General features: G+C 40.7%; 1 long non-coding RNA gene across 1 annotated transcript; it reads left to right on the forward strand.

Annotated features, from left to right (window-relative positions):
• The first annotated feature begins 1386 nt into the window (after window positions 1-1386).
• On the forward strand, window positions 1387-9220 carry LOC121082740. Its single transcript, XR_005826100.1, has 3 exons — window positions 1387-2116; window positions 6000-6055; window positions 9099-9220. It is a non-coding gene; the product is annotated as an uncharacterized LOC121082740 (long non-coding RNA).
• Window positions 9221-22314: the final 13094 nt, after the last annotated feature.

Here is a 22314-nt window from a genome sequence, read left to right on the forward strand (position 1 = left end):
CAAGTTTGGCTGGTGATACAAAATTACCTTCAAAGAAAAGGAAAATAAGACCCAGAAACATGCCAGTGCCCAGATTTCTCTTTAGTAATCCTTTTACGTTTTTTTTTCATTGTTGTGAATTTTTCGAGCAGGAATTTGTTACAAACTGATGCCTGTGGCAGAAGACTGAGGAGAAAGAGTGGGTGTTAAGTTACAGAACACATGCACAGTGTATGAAAAATTGAAATGACAAGGTAGCACATTTCTGTCTTGTAGCTGAAGTAGGTAGCTAAGGAGATAGTGGAGCAAACAGGGAATTAGTTCTTTCTCTTTTTTCTTTTTAAACTGAGTCACCCCTTGTTTCCATTTCACATATGCCATCTGCTGCTCCAGGGTTTACATTACAGGATGAAAATGGGAAGTTACTTGATATAACTAACTGTGGTTATGTGAACGAAACCCGTATTCTGTGGAAGAGGTGAGACTGTGTAAGAAGAGAGGTATGAATTCATTATTAATGAGCTGTATTGCAGTGATGCCAAGATGCCCAATTTTTAAGAGGACAGTACATCACTGAGGAACCACTAAAGACAGTCTCTTTTCCCAATGTTATACAGACTATACAGATAAAAAAAAAACACACGATGAGGATGGAAGAAACATGCATGCTTCATGAATAGATTTAAGAATTGCAGGAACAGTGACCAGCTCCAGAGTTGTATAAGGAGGTTAAGACAGACTTAGACTGTATTGCTTCAGTCTTACCCCAGAGCATAATCTAAACCTCATATTATCTATTTTGTGGGAGAAAGATGCCACTGCAAATGCCTATGCAGGACAGATAAATTTAGGACATACAAAAAAGGTGTGTCCCTACTTCTGGCTTGCTCCTCTCTTCTCCAGCTTCTTAACAGCAACAGTGGTAGAGGAATAAGCATCTTAGTAGGCATAAAATGGTTCTTGAAGCTGAAAATTTAGACCCATTCCACACTGGAGGTGTCAGTGGCTGATCAAGAGCTTAGAGATCCACTGTCATGTTTACATCTGTCAAAATCATAGAAGCCCAGCAAACCTAGACATTTTGAGTTATGGAGAGGGTAATGAAGTAAAAATATCTAACAGTTCTTCCCCTCCTCCCCCTCCTCCAGAACACAAAATGATTTCTTTTTATTTTCTTTCCCCCCTCCTTTACCTGTTAGTCTCTTTAAGTACCTTTAGGAACGTGTGCACTTCGCAACACACAACAGCTAACTGTCCCTTCTTAAATGTGCTTCTTGCCTTCAAGAACTGCTTTAAAAATGCATTTTAACAAGCATATTTTGATACAAGCTCTGAGGATTTTTCTGTGATATTGCTGCTTCTCCATCCAGCAGTTCTGCCTTTCTTAGGTGCAGAACAATGCAATGGCTGCCAGCAGTGCCAGGAGAGATCCCACAACAAATGGAACTGAGACGTGTCCCTGTAAGACTGACCATTCCTGTGTAGCTTTACCCATGGGATTCCTGCAGACTCTGATCTGTAAGAGAGGGTGTTATGTGAACTCACCATATAGTGCACTAACTGGCTAACATCTAAAAGCTACAATTCAGTGGTGCCCCTTTTCCAAATAATTGTTTATGTCCTACAGCTAAAACTGCAAAAATCTTGAAGGCTTACAAGGCCTGGAAGGCTGAGGGATCGAAGCTAGGTTAACCATGTGTAAGAGTCGGTCTAAAGAGAATAATATTGTCTCAACATTGCTAACAGAGACCTGGAGATGGAATATGGTCCTCATGGACACCAAGACCCAGTGACCCTGAAGGAGAACTGCATGGTACGAGGAGTACTATGCCGCTCCCTGATACCTGGCACTGAAAGGAACAACTATGGTAAGGCCACATAACAGCTCTCCAGAAGATGAATCACAACTGATGTCATAACAACGAACCAGAACATGCGTGATAACCTTGCTCGAGAAGGCAGAGACTGACAACATTTCATGAGCCAAAGGAGGAGCAACATGTATTGCTCGGCATAAAAGATGACTCCTTAGCAACCGGACTTTGGAGATCTTCCCCACCAAGGAACATGATGATCGGAAGGACCAGCAGGATGCAACCTGGACCTGGAACCATAGGGACACCTTGGACCCGTGGTGGTAGCTATAATCCTCTTTCCTTTTCTTTTTACTTTATCTTTTCTTTACTTTCTGTCTTTCTACCTATCACATGCCACTTTACGGGCAAACAACAAAATTGTGCTGTTTGACTGTAGCATAACCCCTTGGCGTGGTCGCCCTGATTTTTTATGCTTCGAGATCATAGTAAATGAACCATCACAAGTCCACTGAGTGGACTGTGACACCCATGGCAGCAGAGAACGATGTTGTGGCAAAGAGGGCTCAGAGAAACAGCTGTGTGCTAAATCAGAAAAAACAGTGCCTACTTTGAGTGCATACCAACACCTAATCACACAGGTATTCATGAGCTACACGAAAGCGCTGGAAGTGTAGCTATGAGACTTTGTGAGGCAAATATGTAAATAAGTTCCAGTGTATTCTGGTTTGATGAAGGCTACCTATACCTTAATGTTGTCTCACAGGATATATGACATATATATTTAAGGCTCTTTTACAGTTTGCCTTAAGTTTCCTCTCCTGCTTTTATTACTACAGCTAATCCATATCTTCATTTCTATTGGCCTGCCACCAGAGTTCCCTAAGTGTATTATTAATTCAGTGCTGAGCTGTGGGAAATAGAAGGATGTAATTGAAAGTTCTGCATCACCTGCTGCAGGAGACCCAGGTCCTGTGCTTGGCTAATTGTCATAGTACTAATTGATAACAGCAATATTGTCTAAGCACAATCCAGTCCAAAGCGGGGGGGAGGGGGGGGGCTCAAAAGTGGAGCTGTGTACATTTGCCTGTTAAACTGCATTCTCGGGAGAAATATGCTATTTGTTAAGATTGTGTATGGGGTAGAGGAAGGAGGAGTCTCATAGGAGAGCCAGCGTTTTCCTTAATAGGTAGCAGAAACAGGGAACTAAGAATTTAAAAGCAGTAAAATCCTGGGCTTGTACTTTAAACTGAAAAAAAAAGATTCTGCTCTCTAAAAATTACTCACATTGAAGACGAGCATATTTTTTGATGAATTGGTAACATGCAGTACATGCTGTTATAAACACGTAATCTTGTAGCAGGAACATTTAGCTGGGTTAAGAAATGTTCTTGTTTATTTGTGGAAATGGGAATGACACTCAGCAGGGAGATAGATTTTCTGAAGCGGAAACTTTCTGTTTTGTGACATAAAATAGAGTCCCGAAGAAAATCATATTCTCCTTGTAGCAGAAGCATTCAGTGCAAAGAAGAGGCTTCTCTTTCATCAGTGTCAACCATATTGTGGTAACAGCCTTCACTGTCCATTTGTTAAGTTTTCAAAAGCTACACTTACGCATTGACCTATGATGCCTCTTTCTACACTGGAAAATTATGTCATAAATAGCCACAAAGCTGCTTCATTACCTTCCTTAAAATTCCCCTCTACTATGTTACAGAAAACCTTGAACAAAATATGTTGCTGGTATAGAAAGATCATTGTTAATCCTGATCAGCAGAATTCTATTTCTGTCTCATCAGGGAATCATTTCTGTGTCTAACTGGGAAACTGAAAGTTCTGTATTTTGAAAATTCCAATTCTTTTTCGCTGTCAGTATTCATCTGTTTTCTCTTGTCCTATATGTAGTTTTTGGACTTCTGTGCCACAAGCTGCTTTTCTAGTTTGTCTTTGCACAGCATCTAGCATATTAGCTAGTTGATTCTTGATAGACGATTGTATTCATAAAAACAATATATTGGTAAATAAGAAAATAATCATGTTTCCCTATTCTGGCAGCTCTTGTTTTCTCTTTATTAACACACACTTAGATAGTCTTTAAGGACTTTCCACAGTGCCTTTCATAAAAATCTCAAAGGTTTTATAAACCTGGAAAATATTTTACCCTTATTTTAACATTAGGGAAAAACAGAGAGAAAAGATCATTTATATAGTCAGGAAGATAATCATAGAATCATAGAATTGTGTAAGCTGGAAAAGACTTCTGAGATCATAGGAGTCCAGCCACTAACCTAGCACTGCTGATTCCACCACTAAACCATGCTGCAAAGCACCACATCTACACATACCTCCAGGGATGGTGATTCTACCACCTCCCTGGGCAGCCTGTGCCAATGACTGACCACCCTTTCAGTGAAGAAATTCTTCCTAACCTCCACTATAAACCTCTCCTGGCAAAACTTGAGGCCTTTTCTTCTTGTCCTGTCACTTGTTACCTGGGAGGAGAGACCGACCCCCACGTGCCTACAACCCCCTCTCAGGCAGCTGTAGGCAGCAATAAGGTCCCCCCGAGCCTCCTCCTCTCCAGGCTGAACACCCCGGTTCCCTCAGCCGCCCCTGACAAGACTTGTGCTCCAGACCCCCCACCAGCCTCGCTGCCCGTCCCTGGACACGCTCCAGCACCTCCCTGTCCCTCTTGCAGCGAGGGGCCCAAACCTGAACTCGGTACCTGAGGTGCGGCCTCACCAGTGCCGAGCGCAGGGGGACGGTCACTGCCCTTGCCCCGCTGGCCACACGGTTTCAGACACCAGCCAGGACGCTGCCGGCCTTCCTGGCCACCTGGGCACCCTGCTGGCTCCTGCCCAGCCGGCTGCCAGCCAGCACCCCCAGGCCCTTTCCCCCCAGGCCCTGCCCAGCCGCTCTCCCCCAGCCTGTAGCGCTGCGGGGGGTTGCTGTGACCCAAGGGCAGGGCCCGGCACTGAGCCTGCTGGAACCTCGTACAGTGGCCTCGGCCCATCGGTGCAGCCTGCCCAGACCCTCTGCAGAGCCTCCTGCCCTCAGGCCGACCAACACTCCCGCCCAGCTGGGGGCCATCTGCAAACTGGCTGGGCCCGACCCCCCAGCTGTGCTGCACGTGCTGTGTGATGGCACTCGGGGTGACCTGCTCCACCACCTTCCCCGGCACTGAGGTGAAGCTGACAGCCATGTAGTTCCCTGGAACATTCTTTCAGCCCTTCTTATAGATGAGTGTCAAACTGCCTAACCTCCAGTCTTCTGGGACCTCCCCAGTTTGCCAGAGCTGTTGATAAATGATGGAGTGGCCCTCCTTTTGTTTCCAATGTATTTGGAAAAAAAAATAAAAATTAACTTTTGCAGCAGTGGCCAGCCTGTGTTCTAGCTGGGCTTTCATCTTTCTAATTTTCTCCCTGCATAACCTCACGTCATCTCTGTAGTCCTCCTGAGCTGCCTGCCAAAGGTGGTAAACTCTCCTTTTTCCCCTGAGCTCCAGCCAAAGCTCTCTGTTCAGCCCAGCCAGTCTTCTGTCCTGCCTGCTCGTCTTCCCACACACAGGGACAGCCTGCTCCTGGGCCTTTAAGATTTCCTTCTTGAAGAATGTCCAGCCTTCCTGGACCCCCTGGCCCTTCAGGACTGCCTCCCAAGGGACTCTGTCAACCAGGCTCCTAAACAGGCTAAAGCTGGCTCTGCAGACGTCCAAAGCAGCAGTTCTGTTATTACAAAGGTGGGGCTTAAATTGTTTTTCCAGCTTTTTGTATTAACCTTTCTACCACAGTGCTACTCTAATATACAGTACAAGCTCATACAGACTGTTCTTTCATAGTTCACACAGCTATATCTTAGTGATTTTAATGCCTACAAAATTATAAAAAAATCTTTCAGTAAATGTGACTGAGGTAAAAAAGATGCCTGCTCTTGAAAGGAAATACAAGCTATAAAGACATTATTTACACACAGCATAAAGAGCTGGACAGGTTAGGCAAATAAATAGCTGCTGTCATGAAATTAACTATGGTATACACCTGTAAGTAAACACATGAATCCTTCAAATTCTTCAGTCAAGTAACCTTTAATGAGATGAATTGGAACTAATTATAGAGTTTGGTATGTGGTCCTGGTTTAAACTTGAAGTTTTAGAGGAAAATCTAAATAAAAGAAATGCATTGTGAAACCTTTTTTACTTCTCTTTTACAGGAACTACCATAAGGATTTTAATGAAGTGCCTGGACTTACCCGGAAAACTAGAGAAGGTAAATATTGGGGAAACTATACTGTCTTGCTGATTATCCCAACATACTTCTGCTGTGTCAGTGGTGAGAAAGGTGCTAGCTGAAGGACCCCTTCTTTTACTAAGCATTTGTGGTTTGCACCTAAATGACAACCTGTTTGGAAAATCCATTCAAGTCCTGTATCAACTCATTCCTGAAGAAGGAAAAGATTTGTTGTTGGGTTTTTTTTGTTTTGTTGTTGTTGTTGTTGGTTTTTTTTTAATGTATTTTTGAAATATTCCTGCATTGCCAGGAATGATAGTTGAGCATTCAAACTACATGATGCCAGTTACCTGTCTACCATGAGAAATTACTAAGCAAAAAATTAAACCAACAAGATAGAATGTGCCACATTGTGCCCTACAGTTTCCATTGCCTCATTCTGATAGCAGTGGTGAGTCCTGAATAGAGTTAAGGGAACAACATGAAAAGCAATGGAAAAATGGGAGAAAAGATACTGGAGTTGGGCTAGCAAAAGAGAGGAAAAATACTACTAAAGAGTTGCAGTGTGAAAGCTGATTCAGGTGAGCTTTGAGTGCAATGCCTTTATTCAGCTGAGTCGGAAGAGGCACATGCAGTAACATAAAAGCTCTGAAACATCAGCCTTTGATGTTCAGGAGACAGATTCCCCTTTCAACCTGAAGTACAGAACATAGACTTGGTGGCGAAACATGGAAAGTTAGTAGTCTGAGGGCAGTGATGACAGGTATTAAGTGGCAAGAACATTGTTGAACAGCGGAAGTTCACTTAAACATTTTTGGCTTAAAAGAATTCTTAGAACACAGAGTTGATATAGCATTGATGGCTTTATTTATATTTATCAGAAAAAAGTTTGTCCTGAAAACTATCAACAAATAAAACAGGAATTGAATGATGTTTCAGTATTATAAAACTGGCTACAAATTTTAATGGAATTTGCTACTTCGGTAAGTTATGCATAGTAAGAAAGTTTGCCGTAAGATACTGCTTTTTTATTCCTAAAGATTTTTTTCAGATACACATAAACTTGAAGTAGTTCCATGGTAATTCTAGGCCACTGAAAGTTTAATTCTATAATACAGGCTCCAGATAGATTATTTGTGCTATTTTAGCAGGGTCACCCTGGAATCTTGAATTGTTATAATAGCTTAGCTTTAAATGTAATTTCCCACTAGCTGCTAGGATCAGTTTGAAAGATTCACTCTTGTTTCTGTGTCTTATTATTTTATGAGCAGTTGAATGTCAAGCATCTCCTGGTGTCACTAACAGGCGCTGCTCCCTTGACTTAGTGAGAAAAGTAATGACCCTGTAAATCAATTTATGGCTGAGTATGTACTGCTGAGTATTCATGCTGCTACCTGATTGATTCTGGTTGTGAAAGTCACTGTATAAAATACTTAGCTGTCATTACACATTGACAGGAACAATTGCCATAAACACAAATACCCCCAAAGCCCCCAGACAATTTTCAGAATGTTGTCCTCATCCTTTAAATGTAAGGCTTCATGTTTTTAATAGTGGAACACATGAAAGCACATCTTTTAATATACTTCAAAGCAATGTTATCTCCAAACTAACATGAAAGCAAACAGAGAGGTAATGATAGTTAAAAGGTATCAGTTAGAAGAGCACATCAGCATTTTTCAGGAACACTCAGCAACAGCACTCATAGGGTATGGAATTGTTTTTACTTTTTTTTTCTTTGATGAATTCATCGTTCCTGACATTAAGAAGCGCAGACAAGACATTCAGCAGAGGGCAAAAGGACGGAAAGTCTGCATAGTGTTTTCCTGAACCAATAAAAAACGTGCAGCACAGAGAGGGCTGATAGGAGTCTGAATAGCATGGTAAAAGTCCTGTTGATGACTAGAAGCCCTGGCACAAACTACCTTGATTCAGAGATAATCAAGGGCTTCAGAAGGGAGATAAGGAAGAGGAACATACCTGTGATATTCTTAGGGTTCTCACATTTCTGTGGTACCAGAAGACTGGAAAAATAGACCTTAATCAATCTGGGAAAGAGGAATGAAGCTTTTATATCAAGATATGGTTGTGCCCTTTCATGATGAGGGGTTGGAGGGAGGGGGCAAAGGAGATGGATGCACCTTTCTTTTGGGTGATGCATGGGGTCAGAGATTCCCAGAGACTTGCTCAGTGAAGGGTCAGCAAAGGATGAAATGCCTCAAAGGAGAGGACTGACCAGAACAAGCTTCCCTACCTTTAATGATATGGTGGTCCTGGAACACATTTCTGCACTCATCTGTAGGATGGGCTGGGGGGAGGGGGCAGCAGGACCTGGAATTGGTAGTTGTAGATCTCTATGGGCAGGAGTTCTCTGCTCCAGAGTGCCAATAACTCTGACCACCTCAGTTCCTGGAAACTTACCCTCCACTTCTCTGGCTCTGGAGGAGACCTTTCACAAGCAGAGCCTCCACAAGCCATGGATTCTGTTGAGAGCCATCACAGTGGAAAAGTCCGGTTCTGGGCCACATCGAAATAGTTTGGGCTGTTGGGTATTTCTGCAGTGTGAGTAATAAGAGTTTTAAAAGAGAGTCTGTGGGGTATCTTGTAGGTAGCTCATAACTAGCTGGGGTGGAAAGAATCAAAACATTAAGGGAGATGATAAGAATGTTTGCTGCTGCTTAATTGTCAGTTGTAGAGATGGAGAAGTAAGAGGAATGAGAAACACTTATATCAGAAAATAAATTTGTAGACTTTTTTTTGCTTTTGGGGATAATTCGCATGACTGGTATTTTGAAATAAGTATTTTTTTTAATAAGTAAGTGTATTTTTTTCTATGAGGACAGACAGCGAGCAAAAGAAGAGACTAGCACTAATTATCTAATTGTCTATTACTGCTGAGTCACCACTGACTGGTGTTAGAACAGAATCATCAAGCATCATGCATGGCACTGGTCTCAGCTACTGTAGGGCTGTGTTTACTGTCTGGGATTCCTCCCAAACCATCCAACACAGCAAGCATGTAAACAGCAGCTTATTGTCCTTACAGGAGCAGCAGCCATTAAGTGTACCTTATACTTTCCAGGCCTTTGCAACATAAGGACTGAAGAGCAGGCTGTGTCCACTGCTGAACCTGACTCAAACCTGCTGAGACAAGAAGGTGAACCTTCCGTCTCCTCACAACAGGATCTTCTATACAGTTCTACTGCTATGGGTAAAAGCAAGAATTGTTCAGATAGCTTATATCAACTGACAGGTGTCAATTGTTGTTCTATTAACCATTGACTCCTGAAAAAAAATCCATATAGGAGAGTTTCAGAGACAAAATGTACATTGAGGACTCTATTTGGCTGTGTCACAGTTATCCATATATGGATAGATTCATATTTTTCGATGTTTTCTCTTGTAGTCCTAGAAGATGTTGTGATAAAACCATAAAGAATTAAAGGGACTCGCATTAAATGGATGAAAAGCTGTTTAAACAATACATCTCAGAAAATAATTGTGGTATAAGTTACTGAAATATTAAGAGTCAAAGAGAAAGAATAAGAAACATAGACCATGGGACTAACTTTGAGAAACCTGGTCTACTGGCGGCTTATGGGGGCCATCTGTCAGAGAAGGGGAAGAGCATCTTTGGTCATAAACTTGCCAAGCTGCTGAAGAGGACTTTAAACTAAAGTTGCTGGGGGCAGGGGAACCTCAGCCCGTCCCACTCCTACCAGTTCGATGCCAGTGCCAGCAAGAGATGCCCAGAGCATGGAGAGAGATCACAGAACAACACCTGAAGAGCAGCACAAAGTGATTCCAGCCACTCCAGCCATTAAGCTTCATCAGGGGCCCGACTTAAATGCCTCTGTGCAAATGCACATAACATGGGGAATAAACAAGAGGAGTTAAGAGACATGTGAACACCTGCGGGGCTATGATCTTACTGGCATCATGGAGATGTGCAGGGGTGGCTCTTATGACTGGAGTTTGGAATGGAGGGATACAGGCTGTTTAGGAAGGACAGGCAACGGAAGATGAAGAGCATGTGTCATCCTGTATTTCAATGATGAGCTGGAGTGTGTGGCGCTCCACCTGGGGATGGAAGAGAAGCTGACAGAGAGTTTATGGATCAGGATTAAAGGGAGGGCAGGGACAGGTGGCATTATAGTAGGGGCTGCTACAGGCCATCTGACCAGCAAGACCAAGCAGATGAGGCCCTCTATAGACAGGAGCAGCTTCACATTCAGATGAGAAGCCCTGTTCCTCATGGGGGACTTCAACCTCCCTGATATCTGTTGGAGGGAAAACACAGCAGGGCATAAGCAATCCAGGAGGTTCCTGGAATGCATTGATGATATCTGCCTTCTCCAAGTGATTAGAGGAGCCAATGAGGAGAGGTAATATGCTGGACCTTGATCTCACCAACAAGGAAGGGAGGAGGGGGGAGGGAATGTGAAGCTCAAGGGCAGCCTTGGCTGCAGCAACCATGGAATGGTGGAGTTCAAGGTCCTTAGTGCAGTGAGGAGGGCACATGGCAAGCTTGCTACCCTGGACTTCAGGAGAGCAGATTTTGGCCTTTTCAGGGATCTGCTTGGTAGAGTACCATGGGACAGAGTCCTGGAGGGAAAAGGTTCCCAAGAAAGCCAGTTAATACTCAAGGATCACCTCCTCCAAGCTCAGGAGCGATGTGTTACAACAAAGCAGATGTCAGGCAAAACCACCAGGAATCCTGGATTAACAGAGAGCTCCTGGAGAAACTCAAACACAAAAAGGAAACCGACAGGGTGGAAGCAAGGCCAGGTAGCCTGGGAGGAACACAGAGAAATTGTCTGAGCAGCCAGGGATGAGGTTAGGAAAGCGAAAGCCCTGATAGAATTAAACCTGGCCAGGGATGTCAAGGGCAGCAAGAAAAGCTTCCATAGGTATGTCAGTGATAAAAGGAAGACTGGGGAAAATGTGGACCCTCTCTGGAAGGAAACGGGAAACCTGGTTGCCCAGCATGCGGAAAAGGCTGAGGTACTCAGTGATACTATTATTGCCTCAGTCGTTACTGGCAAAGTGCTCCAGCCCAGCCTCAGAAGGCAGAGACAGGGGCTGGGAGAATGAAGAATCACCTAGCGTAGGAGAAGATCAGGTTTGAGACCATCTAAGGAACATGAAGATGTAGAAGCCCATGGGACCTGATGAGGTGCATCTGCAGGTCCTGAGGGTACTGGTGGATGAAGTTGCTAAGGCACTGTCCATCCTATTTGAGAAGCTGTGGCAGTCCAGTGAAGTTCCCGCTGACTGGAAAAGGGGAGAGGTAAGCCTTGTTTGTAAAAAGGGAAATAAGGAATATCTGGGTAGCTGCAGGCCAGAGAGTTTCACCTCTGTGCCTGGCAAGATCATGGAGCAGATATTTCTGGGAACAATGCTAAGGCGCATGGAAAACAAGGAGGTAATTGGTGATAGCCAATATGGCTTCACTAAGGCCAAATCATGCCTGACAAATCTGGTCACATTCTGTCATGGAGTTTCCATGTTGTAGGCTGCGGGGTGAGTGATGTCATCTACCAGGACTTGTGCAAAGCATTTGATACTGTCCTGTATGACGTCCTTGTCCCTAAACTGGAGAGACAGGGATTTGACAGGGGCACTGGTCAGTGGGTAAGGAAATGGCTGCATGGTCACACCCAAAGAGCTGCTCGATGTCCAAGTGGAGACCATTGATGAGTGGCATTCCTCGGGGGTCAATATTGGGACCAGCGCTGTTTGACATCTTTGTTGGCAACATGGACCAGTGGGATTGAGTGCACTCTCATCAAGTCTGCCAACGGCACCAAGCTGTGTGGGACAGCCAACATGCTGGAGGGAAGGGATGCCATCCAGAGGGACCTTGACAGGCTTGAGAGGTAGGTCCATGTGAACTTTAGGAATTTGATCAAGGCCAAGTCCAAGGATCCTGCACGTGGGTTGGGGCGAGGCAGTCCCTGCACAGATACAGGCTGGCTGGAGAATGGATTGAGAGCAGCCCTGAGGAGAAAGGCTTAGGAGTGCTTGTGGACAAGAAACTCAGTGTGACCCGGCAATGTGCACTTGCAGCCCAGAAAGCCAATCGTATCCTGAGCTGCATCAGAAGAAGCGCTGTCTGCAGGTCAAAGGAGGTGATTCTCCCCCTCTACTTGACTCTCGTGAGACCCCACCTCTGGAGTACTGCGTTCAGCTCTGGAACCCCCGACAAAAGAGGGACATGGACCTGTTGGAGCAAGCCCAGAGGAGGTCCGGGAAGCTGATCAGAGGCTGGAGTACCTCTCCTGTGAAGACGGGCTGAGAGAGTTGGGGGTGTTCAGCCTGGAGAAGAGAAGGCTCCGGGGAGACCTTACAGCAGCCTCCCAGTACCAAAAAAGGAGGGTAGTAAGGAAGCTGGAGAGGGACTTTTTACAGGGGCCTGCAGTGATAGGACAAGGGGGAATGGCTTTCAGCTGAAAGAGGGTAGATTTAGATTAGATATGTGAGGGTGGTGAGGCACTGAGGCAGGTTGCCCAGGGAAGCTGTGGGTGCCCCATCCCTGGAAGTGTTGAAGGCCAGGTTGGATGGGGCTTTGAACAAGATGGTCTAGTAGAAGGTGTCCCTGCCCATGGCAGGGGGTTTGGAACTAGATAATCTTTAAGGTCTTTTCCAACCCAAACCATTCCATGATTCTATGAAACACAAAATTACTATATTTTTTTGTTCCAAAGAATACTGTTATGAATACAGATTTACTTATTGGTGTAGAAGTATGTTTTGAAAAGCCATAATACCAGTAAGATTTCAAGTGAGAGAGAAATGGTGAAAAGTGCAGGAGAAAGTCCATATATTTGGATGAATTATCTGATGAATATTAAAGATGCCAAACGCCAATTAATGTATCTAGGAATTAAGACTGTAACATGCCCTTGCAACATGAATTGCAGAACCTTGCAGGCTTTAAAGATTATGTGAAATGAATTTCTAGTGTATTGATGTTGCTAGAATACTTACCTAAGAGCCCTAAAATGAAAGGCAGGAGACATAAAGTAAGGAGATGGCATTTTCTCTGATTATGGCAATATAAATACCATCTGTTTTCAGAGTGAAAGTTGAAAATTTTCTTTGTTTCATTTTAACGCTTTTCAAGGCACCCAGGAATTGTTTGAAACTTGAAAGACACTTGTCTTTAGAAACTAAAAATTCAGTGGAGTTGATCAAGGCATATTACTATGTACCTGAAGAAGAGATCTCTGATGATATTTGGCTCTTAGCAGCAAATCACTTTGTTGAAAGCTGCAGTTAAAGAAACTCAGACTGAAAATGAAGTGCAGGTTATCAATGGTAACACTTTTTTTTATCAGCTTAGGAAAGTACTGTTCTATCAATACTATCTTGGATCAATAAGACTAGAAAAGCACAACATAGATGCTATAGCTCAAAACAGTATTGAAGGGTGTAGAGCTAATTTGATCATTGTGTTGTATGGTATGTGAAGTGCAGGAGGTTTGATGGGATGGTTTTCATGCTACTCTCTAGCTTTAAAATTTCTGACTTTATAAAAGGTGGCCAGACTGGCAGCCCTGGAGCATGAATGTTTCCTTTTGTCTGCACAGCAGGTACCACATGTTAAGCACCAGTGCACACATCCTCCCTAATAAGTCTGAATCCTTCCCGTAGGGCCCAGTTCTGTGGAAAAGTGGATGATTTCTTGAAAGATGGCCATCCTGCAGGGGCACAAAAAGGTGGAGGCGGACCTAATTAAATCTGGAATACTGTCTATCTGTGAAAGGGAAATTTTACTAGGTTTTAGAGGACCAATTCACATAGCCACTAATAGTCAACAGATGGTAATTACTACTGGCTACTAAAAGCTAGATCAGATTTGAACCCAATGACCCAGAACTAAAATGCTCCATATGCCATCACTGTGCTGTCTGATATGTCACTAGTTGTGACCCTCCCACTGAAATGAGGCCTTTCCCCCCAAGCAGGAAGTTTTAATAATCTCAGTTAGATGAAACAACTGTCTTGACAGTTTTGCTTTGACATTGTTTTTAGCTCTTGCTACATGCTGTTTATACCACTTTAGTTTTAACCTTGGGGGGACAGGGGAAAGCAAGACACTTTGTGAAAGAGAGGAAGTCATGGAAATATAAGGATTCTCTTAGAGGAGAAGCTCTCCCTAAGTTCCAGTCAGCCCATGAACTAGAAGTTAGGTTAGGCTTTTTTTTCTTTTTCTTTTTTTTCCTTCACACAGTGCCCTTCAAGATCTTTTCCAGGGCCTTAGGTGTTAAACAATTGCTAGGCAATATCAGTTGTCTTGGATGGTACATTTAATTACAAATCTTTTGGTCAATTTAGGCTGAATCTGTCTGGATTTCATCAGTTAGGTAGAATCTGATAAAAATCTAACTGGAAGGTGTTCATTAAACACGTAGTGATGAACAAATACAGCTTGTTGCATCTTGAAAAATATGAGGATTTCTTACTGTTAGGACATGCAGGACATACAGCAAGTTTATATACCTTGCCATTTATATGCTCTTCATCACTATGGCATCTTGTGTTTTATATGCATACATAAAAATACACTGCATTCTCAGGTATTAATTTTCTGCAAATGGTGAGTTTGGAGAAGTTACTATGTATGTAGTAAGGAATAAAATGTTTCTCATTGAGGTCATAATTAATAGAGAGGGAAGTTTTCTGTGTGTAGGAGGCAAAGCATGTCTCTTCTGCTCTTCAGTTTCCTGACTAACAAAACACAGTCTCTGCTGCCTAATGTCACACTACAAGGTCGTTAGAAGTCCTGACCTAGGCTGAACAGTCACTATTGATCACACTACAGTACCAAAGCCATAAATTTATTAATGCATGGGGTTTTTTTTTCAGTCTTCTCAGGAAACTGCTCTGAACTGTTATCATATTTATGATATACCATATATATGACTAAGAATTTCCCTGGTAGGAAACCACATATCTTTTACTGTGACTGCAGATACAGGATTTACTTGGAATCAGATTTGCTGAATGCTGACTTTCTGACAAATATGTATTGAACCTTTTATGTAATTGTGTTTCCTCTAGCTATTATTGTTAAGGAAATACCTGAAAATGCATTAGGTGTCTTCAGGACATTGCTTCTTTCTATGACTCCTCCAGGGTAAGCACTTTCATTTTCATTACTGTGGTTTCTTTCTTTACTCTATAACATAAACCTCAAAAACTTGAAAAAAGTTTGTTAGCAAGTATTTTACAACAGTGATGCTGTGTTTTTTAATTTTACTATATAAAAAGTGCTGCAGCCATGTGTTGATGCTTCCCTGTATCTGTGTGGCAGGTGAATAAATAATGTGAAATATTTTTTTTCTTAGGAAGCTCATAAAATAGTAACTAAAAGGCAAATGTATGTTTGGTAGTGAAACAAAGTAATGCTGCATCAGCAGGTCTTAATTAAAAAAAAATAAAACAACGGAAACAATAAAAAAAAGTCTTTTAATACCCAATCAATTTTAGATAATACTAACACATGAGAAAGAGCAATTAAACTGCAAAATCTGCAGCTTTATGTATGAGGAAGTCAGCAATAGGATAGTAAGCCACAGAAGTATCAAAAAGAAAAAAAGAATACCAGGAAAAACCAGAAAAATATTTTCATAAGTAGTTTACTCTGGACTGCAAGAGGATGCATAGGGATGTAAAGTTTCCAGTAAGGTATCATAAAGATATATCGGCTAATAAAGAAAACAGAAAATTCAAGGATATTTGTGACTGTCTTCCTCAGCTGTTAGACAAAAAGGATGAAATGCAATCTTCTGCGGAGTATTGCCACAAGGCCTATACTACTGGAACTTCTCTTTAGTTGCTTTTCTACACAAGAGAACATTATTTACTCATGCTGAATGCCACCAAAATTAGAATAGCTGGTTAAAGGATGTATAATTAAGTATTTTTTGGCTAAACAGTTTGTTTTTGCAAGCAGTCTGTATGGCTTTTAGCTAGTACCTATCACTATGGAGGAGGTCTTTGCTGTAACACTGCTATGACATTTTGCTTGGTGGTAAAATGTCTAGGATAAAACCCTTACCACACTGACATCAATATAAATACACTTTTTTTGAGGATAGGACTAAGGTTTGCTTCTCTTTTCATTTGACAATTCCTTTTATTTCATAATGTTCAGTACTTAGGAATCTACAGCAATCTGTACTTAGCATGCAAAGGTCTTGCAGGGGTTTCTTTTGTTAAAGAAAAGAAACTCCTAAATAAGACCTATATGTATGTCTGATTACATTTCCTCATTGGAGCTTATCATGGTCTGAATGCACCATCCTAATAACAATAGAATAATTATGTATGATACTCCGTTTTTGTGTAAGGCTGTTGAAATGAAGCACACTATTTTAGCAGAGCTATTTGTACCTTCCTTCTGTTAGAATAGTTAAGTATGACTCCCATCAATCATCAATCAACTTCATTTTTCGGAACAGTAAGTGCTCCTCCTGTTATCTGTGGCATCACTTAGTATCTTGTTATAAGATGTCTTGGGGCTAGTGTCTCAAGCAAGGCAACTGTCAACAATCACCATGAGCCAGAAAGACATAAGAGCAGTAATATAAAAGGTTTAATTCTTTGAAGGACGTTTAAACATGCAGTCACTCAGGAAAGAATAGGAAAAACCCAGCACCCTACGTGTGTCACTTTGAAAGACACAAAAAAATTTACAATACACAGGAGACTTTTTTGCCTCTTTTGCCTTTTTCTTCCTTTCTTTCTGTTATTTTTTACAAGCTAACATTTTAATTAATGTTAAATCAATTAATAACAATGTCAAAGTAATTGTTCTCTGTCTGTGAGTACCCAAACACCAACTCAAGCACAGAAGACCTGGCTGACAATCAGCATGACTAAAACACTAATGGATATCATGTCTAATCTTCATGTGCTACAGCTGGGTCAAGTGCATGGGCACAAATTGATGGTTAGGCTAGTGCTAGATTTCCAGTCTTCAACTGATGTCTTAATTCCTCATGCAGACTGTGTCTGAAAGATAATTACTCTTTTGCATGTCAGCTCATTCCAAAGCTGCCCTGAATTCTGGGACTGGAGAAAACAGACAGAGAAAAGGGAGGGGGGTTGGGGGTGCCGCGGCTGCTCTGAAAATGCAAAGGTGCAGAGTTGAAATTGGGCATCCACAATGGAAAAAATATGAACAGAGAATAATTAAAGATGGCATTTTGGGGTTACAACTGTGGAGTGTCTGTTCTAACCAAAATAAAATTAAATTGAAGCTGAAAGAAACAGCTGCACATTAAGCCCTCTTTAATATTGATGCTAACTGAAGTATGGATTTTAGTGAGCTTCTTCCTCCAGGTTTTTGCCTTGTATCACTGCCTTATTGTATAATAAAAAGGATTTCTACTTAAAAAAGTATAGCAACCACTCATGTATGCTACTTCACTGTATTTTGAAAAGGAAAAAATATTTTTCCCCTTATAAAGCCTTTGCAATGATGCCCAAATAGTCAGACAGACTCTATCAAAAATTAAGGTAATAGTCCCCAGGAGGAAAAAATCCCCAATGCTCAAGTGGGAGAATGAATCTCTATAGTTTACTTATACCTTATTTGAAAGTAAAGAAATATGTTAAAAATATTTTTAACTAAAGCTGTTTTCTCAAACTTACTGATTTACTCCATATGTATTAACTTGTTTATAAAGACACTGTTCTTTTTCATGTAGTCAGTTGTTAGAATGCTTAGGTGGGGGAGAATCCTGTCCTGACAGCTTCTCTTATTGGAAGTCTGATAGCCAAGTCATCAGGAAGAAGTATCTTCTCCAGTAGTTACTGGGGTAGAGAGTGGTGTGTATTTAAACCAGATACCATTGTTTCTCAGGGATCTGCACATCCTCCCTAAAAGAAACTAAGCAGAAAACACCTTGTGCTGAACACAACAGAGAATCTTCCTCACCACTTCCACCACCACCATTTCCAGGCTTCCTGTAAAATGGCCTTGCCTGGTGCTACAGTCTGGTGATCACTGCATAATCATCCTGACCATTTTTTTTTTTTTTTTTTTTTACTTTGTCTTTCAGTTTTCAGGAAGAAGTTCTGAGAGCTGCCTGCATCAAAACTGGTAACATTTGATCAGTTAAAGCAAAACCACCAGGTTCATAATGTTTTATTTAATTTCACTGAAGCTAAACTTTTACCACACTGTCAGAGTAAATAAGAAATTTAAGATTTGATAGTTGTCTTTCAAGGATATAGGTGCTTTTAAGTTAACCTAGAATATTAAACAAAGGAAAGGGTAATGTAATCTATGTTTTACTAATGTATTAATTGCAATACAAAGGGAAGCTAGATAAGCTTATGCAGCTTTATACTAGAAAATTCAGGAACAGGGTTAAGTTCATGAGTCCTTTCTTTGACATCTAGAAAGCTGTTATTTTTCTTCCTTTTTTTTAATAATTCCTATGTCTCATGAAAACATTTTATAGTATTTTTTCCAACTCAAATATAGCCAGTTTTTCTGTTGAAATTGTTAGTCTGCATAACAGTTTGACTTCTCATTGAAAAGCCATATATTCATGTGATGCTACATTGAAAATTTTATATTTTTGAGGGAAGGCTTTATTTAGATTTATGGATATTGTTGTTTTAGTTGGTATTTTCTGTGGCTTTCCCATTCTTCCCATATTAGTCATCTGGTAGGACAGTACTGCTACAGCACAGTTTTAGGTCTGACTTAGATTACTTTTTTACTAGATTAATTGGCTTTGCAATGATGATGAAGCAACACTTAATTGCATCTGCTGTAACACTTGTGCTTAGACTAGGGTTGTGTTTTTAAAGCTAGTTTCCTGATAAGCTCCACAACCCATGTTTTGCTGTTACACCAAGGAGGGGTGTGGACTGCACAAATCTTAATCCTTTCAGAGGAGAACACACTTGAAGTGTTTGTAGGGCAAACTCGGCACACTTTGAAAGCTAACGAGTGTTCAATCCATAACACCAGCCAGACCCCAAATGTGCATAGCTGAAACGATCATTATCACTATCTCCTTAACTTTTCTGATCCAATTAATGCTCCTATTAATGTGATGTGGTTACTGCTGGCATGTCAGCAGCTTATGCAATCTAGTTAGAATTGCCAAGTGAGAGATAGAAAAATGCCCTAGATCAGTGCTTGGTGATCCATCAGACATCAGAAGATGGGTGTAAAAAAACATCACAACATGTGTGTCTATTCCCATACTAGCAAAAGGAGCATAACAAACAATTATTTCAAATTTAGCCTAAATATTGTTTGGTTTAAATGTTGGAAATCGTCATGACAATGCATTAATGACAGGATGTGGGCTATGGATTTTTTCAGGAAAGTCAAGTAGACTTTGGCCTAAAAAGGGTTAAGGTGTACTGTCCGTGAAAGTGCTTCTGGACAGCTGTCCCATCTTAACCTGTTGAACATGACTGTGAAATCACTATGATGATTATTAAGGATGACATTGGCTGAATTTACTGGGAAAATAGTGTAAGTTTCCTACTCAAATTAGCTCTGCAGCAAATATTTCTGTTCTGGTAACTTCAGCAGAAGAATTTACTTACTTACAGAGAGAACAGCTTTTCTATAAGGACCACTGATAAAATTTTCTACAGAATCATTCTACTTCCTTTTCCCTGTTCAATGCTGGCACGCTAACAATTAATGATAATTTGTTTTAATGAAGTTAATGTAATTAATGGATGTTAAAGCATTCAGTGTTACTGTGTCATCAAATATGTTGTTTTAACAATTTGTTTGGCAATGTTGTAGCTTTGAGGGAAACTGCGTTCTGATTTGTGTTTTGTTTTCCAAGGTATGTAGCTTTAGACCTATTTAAAGACCTACTGAAGCTATAGAAGAGATGAGGTAATGCAAGGTATTATTTTTTCTGCTTTCGCCTTTTACTTCCTTTGAACTCCATTATTCCATTTTCTAGCACTGGTTCCAAGTTTTTGAACATTCTTATCAAAATTTTATAAAACAAATAAATAACCAATGAAACAATGAGAATCCTTATTTAGATATGGGAGTAAGGTAGGGTAGTCTTCTGATAATGGGGGTTGTTGCAAATCCATGTATTTTAGGTATTGGATGGATGCTGCTCCTTTCTCTCCATCTGTTACATTGACTGTATCCATATATTAATATGTAGAGAAGTGTTTATAAGCATTTCCTTAACCACTTGAGGGAAAATAATCTGGGTTAGTATAAAACACTTATTTAATTGTGAAGAATAACCTGACTGATTTTGGCTGAGGAAATCCAGAAGTACTCAACTGTAGGGATGTAATCTTCAACAGCAGGCTGGTAGACAGCAGCTAGAGAGGAATGTCAATATTTTATACACTGGACATTATGATTTTTTTTTTTTATAAAAAGTAAAAATTTCTATCTTAGAATGAAATATTTAGCATAGGCTTTGTCGGGTTTGTGCCATCCTACTTCTTTTATTATTTGTAACATAAGTATTTCCTGATTAAACTCTGAGGATAAACTTACGGGATCTTTGCTTTAATTTTTTTAGTCAAAGTCAATAAAAATCTCCCAGTTCTCATGTTTCCTTTTCTATTATCTTCCATTGAAAAACTATTTTTTGATGTCTCTACTTCGCTGTTTTTAAAGCCAATTAGAATCCTTCAGAGATCTGATGTTTTACAAAGTTCTTTGCCCACATGCATCTTAAAAGAGGTGTTTTGGTTTAAGTACAACTTCCACTCATGGGATACATGGGAGAAATATGTTACTGAATGGAATAGGAGTATCTAGCTGTACTTTAATGTGTCAAACAAGGCTTTGCTATACAGGACATTTAGGACCATTGGAAATCCATTATAAGCCATTTCTACCTCCTCTGCCTCAAGTTACCATCTAACAGGTCAATGCACTTGAGAAGGACAATAAGGTCAAACAAGTGCTAGAAGCTAAAAATCCCTCAGTTGTGATTCTGCCACTACTTGCAATTTGCTACATGAAATTCAGTGAGTTATTTGTCTGTGCTTAAAATTAGTCAGCCTTAGCACAGAGATAAGAAAACCTACTACATCCAGCTAATGGAAACATTCTGTTATTTAATTAATTGTACAGTTGTTTCTTGAGAAAAATTGGTTTTGTATAAAAGTCCAAGACCATATTCCCACCTAAAATTATTCAGAGACTTACAGGCAGACTTTCAAGGTAAATCAAACTAAAATATGAGTAAGATGCTTCTATTCCAAACAACATTAAAGTTTTGACTATTTTATATATAGCCAAGGTATACAAATGTTAATGTTCCATGTTATCTTATTTTAAAATGGGTTGCAGTCAGCTCTTTTTAATAGGAAATGTCTATACCCTTAAAAAAAAAAAGGCCTTGAACAGTATTATTGTTAAATTATACTAAGGGTGTTCACTGAGCTTTCTGGAATTATACATGTGTAAACTAAGCAGAATTCAGTCCTTTTTCAAAAACGTTACTAAACAGCAACTGAAGAGTCCTCTGGACACCTCTGTGTGTGACATACTGGTATACACTATGCTATGACTACTAAATATTTTAAGCAAAAACCTGTTAATTTGTCTCTACATATCCCTTTCAAAGTCCTTTCCTGAGAAAGAGGTGTCAGCAGGCTTGCTAGAACACTAGTCTCATTAAATATCCAAAACAAAGCCAGTAGTTACATAGGATTCAGATTTCCTTCTTCTCCCTGCATTTTAGAATAGTGGTAAATTTGGGTGAGGAAACCAGTGGTTTGTACCTCTCAAGTTCAGGTGCAGAATGCGGAGTTTTTCATTCTGCCTGATAACCTGCCAAGCATTCAGGAAAACAGAAGCCACAAGCAGCTCTTCTGCCTAGAGCTTTCTGCATTTTAGTGGCAGCAGTTTTTTCAGAAGCTGATGACATTCTGGGTAGTTACTGCAACCTAAATAGCACAAATATGGTGATATTAGATCACTGAACCCAAAGTTCACCCATCCCCATTCAACTGCAAAGGTGGAATGCTGATACACTTTGTGTAGGTGCCCCTGCGTCATTGTGCAGAAATGACTAGACCATTATGACTTGGGATATTCAGAAAGTAGAAAGTAAGAACTAAACACTGGTGAAATAGTTAAGAACCTACCTGACTGCTCATGAATACTAGATCTGGAGATATTAGTTCAGAATTAGTTTTTACACAGAGAGAATTATTCTGTCTTCTACAGGCCCGTGTCTTGTGTCATCTTCCTCTTCTATTTCATTCTTCTTTATTTCATCCACATTTTGGCAGTCCCTAAAGCAGGGTTTGCACAA

Source organism: Falco naumanni, chromosome 1, assembly GCF_017639655.2.
Source record: "Falco naumanni isolate bFalNau1 chromosome 1, bFalNau1.pat, whole genome shotgun sequence".
Lineage (NCBI taxonomy): Eukaryota > Metazoa > Chordata > Aves > Falconiformes > Falconidae > Falco > Falco naumanni.